Source organism: Hyaena hyaena, unplaced genomic scaffold (genome assembly GCF_003009895.1).
Source record: "Hyaena hyaena isolate Hyena2069 unplaced genomic scaffold, ASM300989v1 scaffold_871, whole genome shotgun sequence".
Taxonomy (NCBI): Eukaryota; Metazoa; Chordata; class Mammalia; order Carnivora; family Hyaenidae; genus Hyaena; species Hyaena hyaena.
Window position 1 is genome coordinate 641151 of NW_024081500.1, and position 4690 is coordinate 645840.

At 41.6% G+C, this 4690-nt stretch overlaps 1 pseudogene; it reads left to right on the forward strand.

The window, feature by feature from the left end:
• The first annotated feature begins 3363 nt into the window (after positions 1-3363).
• On the forward strand, positions 3364-3777 carry LOC120222378 (annotated as a pseudogene).
• Positions 3778-4690: the final 913 nt, after the last annotated feature.

A 4690-nucleotide genomic window follows, 5' to 3' on the forward strand; every position in this document is an offset into this window, starting at 1 on the left:
TTGAAGCTTTTTATCATAAAAATCTTTATGTACATACAAAAACTCAAAGAATAGTACAGTGAATACCATTACATACATCACATAAATTCAATAAATGTTACATTTTGTCATATTTGCTTTGTTTATGTATCATCTACTTATCTATCCATCTCTGTTATCCAATTTGCTACTTACTTTTTTAAAATAAGCATTTTTTAAAATGTTCATTTATTGGGGGGGGAATATTAATGGGGGAGAGGCAGAGAGAGAAGGACAGAGGATCTGAAGCATGCTCCTCACTGACAGTAGAGAACCTGATATGAGGCTCGAACCCACAAACCATGAAATCATGACCTGAGCCAAAGTCAGATGCTTAACCAACTGAGCCACCCAGGCACCTCCCCATTTACTACTTTTGACTGAACTATTTGAAAGTAAGATTGCAGATATATGATCCTTTACTGCCAAACACCTCAATCAGGATCTTCTTTTATTTATTTTTAAGAGAGAGAGAGAGAACACAAGTGGGGGCGGAGCAGAGATAGAGGGAGACAGAGGATCTGAAGTGAAGAGGGCTCTGTGCTGACAACAGCAAGCCAAATGCAGGCTCAAACTCATGAACCTGAGCCAAAGTCAGGTGCTCAACCGACTGAGCCATCCAGGAGCCCTCAACTTGAATCTTCTAATAATAAAAGATAATCTCCTACAAACCACAGTGTCTTCCTGACACTAATCCTTTGATAGGATGGTATTTGGAAAAGAATAAGGGCCAGATACTGAAGAATACCAGTAAGCTTAAAAAGAGAAACCTTGCTTCAATGCAGGTGTCAGACAAGAAAGCCATAGTGAAGCTTCCTGGGACCAGGAAGCCCCCAAAGCCAAAGCTAATTGAGATTTATTAATCATATGACCTTCATGAGATTTAAAAATAATATGACCATGTTCAGAATCAGGCCCTACTGTATTAGCTTCCACATGGTTACTACTACTTGGGGCTGGACAACCATAGTCCTTTAGGTTGGGCAAATTGAAGACCAGAGTCCTTTAATGCCTCTGTAAAAAGACTGAAACAATTGAGCTCAGCACTCAAGATCTCGCAGGTAAATGAAAAGAGCAGAAAATGATAGCTCTTAGGATAGTGCCCTTTTAACATGAGCTTCCTGGGCCAGATACTTGGTTATGGCTAAACAGAATTCTCTATTTTTTACGTTTAAAAAAAATATATATTTATTTCTAGGAGAGAGAGAGAGACAGCGTGAGCAGGGGAGGGTCAGAGAGAGAGGGAGACACAGACTCTGAAATAGGCTCCAGGCTCTGAGCTGGCAGTCAGCACAGAGCCCGACGCGGGGCTCGAACCCACGAACCGCGAGATCATGACCTAAGCGAAAGTCGGACGCTTAACCGACTAAGCCACCCAGGCGCCCCTCTATTTTTTACATTTTTAAAAAACATTTAGTTTTGAGAGAGCAAGAGAGAGCACAAGCAGGGAAGGGGAAAAAAGAGGGAGGACAGAAGATCCAAAATGGGCTCTGTGCTGATGTGGGGCTCAAATTCATGGATAGTGAGATCATGACCTGAGCTGAAGTCAGACGCTCAACCAACAAACCACCTAGGTGCCCCTCTTTTTTTTTTTAAAAAAAAAAGATTTTTTTTTGAAAGAGTGAGCAAGAGCATGAGTAGGAAAGGGCAGAGAGTGAGGGAGAAAATCTCAAACAGGCTCCATACTGTCAGTGTGGAGCCTCACATAGGGCTTGAACTCAGACTTTGAGATCATGACCTGCTGAAACCAAGAGTCAAACTCTCTCACCTGACTGAGCCACCCAGGCAACCACCCCTTAAAGATTTTATTTTTGAGTAATCTCTACACCCAATGTGGGATTTGAATTCACAACCCCAAGATCAAGAGTCACATATTACACCGACGAAGCCGGCCAGACATCCCAAACACAATCGTCTCTTTTGGTATGTTTAAGCTATTTGTTTCCATGAAGTATTCATAAAAGTGAAGGTAATTGTTGCCTGTAACTAAAAATCTATTCATTCTACCTGATTGCCAGCTGTGTAAAGTGGAGTATGTACAATTATTAAAATATTTGTATTGTAAAATATGCCATACAGAAAAGTATATTAAACACACACACACAGTTTAACATAAAACGGCAACACCCATGTGTGAACAACTATGCTATACCACTCAGATCAAGCAATAGAACATTCCAGAAGCCCTGTTTATCACTTTCCAGTAAACACCCTTACCATCATTTTCTTTTTTTTTAAATTTTTAATGTTGAACCATGAGATTATGACCTGAGCCGAAGTCAAACATGTAACTCAGCCACCCAGGCGCCCCTTCTTCGCAGCGTTTTCAATGGTCCAGAACCCTTCACGGAGATAGCCCTGGAAAGCTTTCCCTGAGCCAATGTTACTTTTCCAGATTCTCCCTTTGCTAGAGATATCCTTGGAGTCCCTTTTGCTGGATCCCTTTTTCCTTGCCCAGGGAATTTGTTTTTTTGCTGCAAACCCCTGAAAACTCCTCCAAACAGCCAAGATGTCCCTGAACCGTTAAAAAGTCAATGAGGCTAAGTGAACAAATCATCATCCACTTGGGTCTGGCCTCAGGGTGAGGCCCAGAAGGATGCCCAGTTCAGGAGCTCTGTCCCTTCTGGATGTGCATATGTTCCCCAACCTGGAAGCTCTATATAGTTTATGGATTTTTTAAAAAGTAAGCCCTGTGTCCAACATGGGGCTTGAACTCAACAACCCTGAGATCAAGAGTTGCATGCTCTACTGACTGAGCCACCCAGATACCCTGTTTATGGATTTTGTTTTTAATGGAGACTTAATTACATAGGCATGATTTAATTTTATAAAGGAAGTTTACAGAAATCTTTGGTAGACCTCATGCTTAAAGGAGAAACTTTGAAATCAGCAAGAAGTGGGATACCTGGTTGGCTGAGTCAGTTGAGCATCTGACTCTTGATTTGGGCTCAGGTTATGATCCCAAGCTTGTGAGATTGAGCCCTCTTTGGGCTGCAAGGTGAGCGTGGAGCCTGCTTGAGATATTCTCTCTCTCTGCCCCTCTCCCCTGCTCATGCTCTTTCTCTAAAATAAAATTTTAAAAAAAAACCTGAAATAAGCAAGAAGACAATGCTGCACCATCACTCCCTTTCAACATTAGACTGGAGGTCTCACCCAGTGCAACAGGGAGAAAAAATAAAGGTTTAAAATGGAAAAGGGATTTCCTGGCTGGCTCAGTTACAAGAGGATGGAACTCTTGATCTTGGGGTTATGACTTCAAGCCCCACACTGGGTGTAGAGATTAAATAAAATTTAAAAACTTTTAAAAATGAACCTTTAAACTTGCAAGTACTTCCTTCTTCCTCTTCCAGGGACGGTGTCAGTACGTCTTCAGAATGGTCCAGCATTTGACATACTGTCATAGGCTGTCCTACAATACAGCCTCTAACAAAACTAGGCTGTCCCGAACCCCGGGTAACAGAATCGTTTACCTTTATACCAAGAAAGTTGGGAAAGCACCAAAATCTGCATGTGGCGTGTGCCCAGGCCAACTTCGAGGAGTTCGTGCTGTGAGACCTCAAGTTCTTATGAGGTTGTCTAAAACGAAAAAACATGTCAGCAGAGCCTATGGTGGTTCCATGTGTGCCAAGTGCAAGTTTGCGAGAGGATCAAGCGTGCTTTCCTTATTGAAGAGCAGAAAATCGTTGTGAAAGTGTTGAAGGCACAAGCACAGAGTCAAAAAGCTAAATAAAGAAATGAAGCTTTTTTGAGTAAAAAAAAAAAAAACTTTTAAAAATGGAAAAAGATGGGGGAAACCTAGTATTTAAAGATAGTATGCCTTTTGGGGCACCTGGGTGGCTCAGTCCGTTCAGTGTCTGACTCTTGATTTTGGCTTAGGTCATGATTCCAAGGTAATGATCCTGGGGTCATGGTGTCAAGCCCCTGGTTGAGCTGTGTGCTGAGTGTGGAGCCTGCTTAGGATTCTCTCTCTCTCTCTCAAATTGAGAAAAAAAGATATGACTTTTTGTAAAAATCTAGAATAATTGCTGTATGTTCTTTTAGGGTGGTCAGCCAGGTGCAGGCACGAGAGGGGACACAGGAAAGGTGCTGGAAAAACAGCTTATCAACTTGCAGGTCCTGAGACACAAAGTCACTACTTGCTGAGAGGTCCCTCAGGAGAGAGTGCTAAAGGTTCAGTTTTAGCCAAGTAGATGGGATGAGAGCAAGGGTAATGAGTAAATGCCCTTGTTGAGGGTCAAGAGGTACCCCCTATTTTTGAGGATCAGGAAGTACCCACCATTAAGTGCCTTATTGCAGGAGTACACAAGAAAGGACTGGAGGAGATTTCAGGGGTGGGTTTGAATGACAGTAGATCACAGGGGAGAGTAGGAAGAGAAACTCATGCAGGGGCCAACCCTATTACAAGGATACATCTGGTCCCCTGATAGACATACTCTGAACCTGTTTTGGGGGATGTTGAGGCAGTGGGAAAAGAAAACGTTTTAAAATTTTACAAGAACGTAGTCTAGACAAAAATGATTAGAATTAATAAGACAATTTGTCAATGTACAAATCAATTGTATTTCTATATATCACCAACAGAGAGGTAAACAATGAAATTATAAAATATCATTTACAAGAGCATTTAAAATTTCAAGTATTATGAAATGAATCTTATAAAAACGTATAAGAC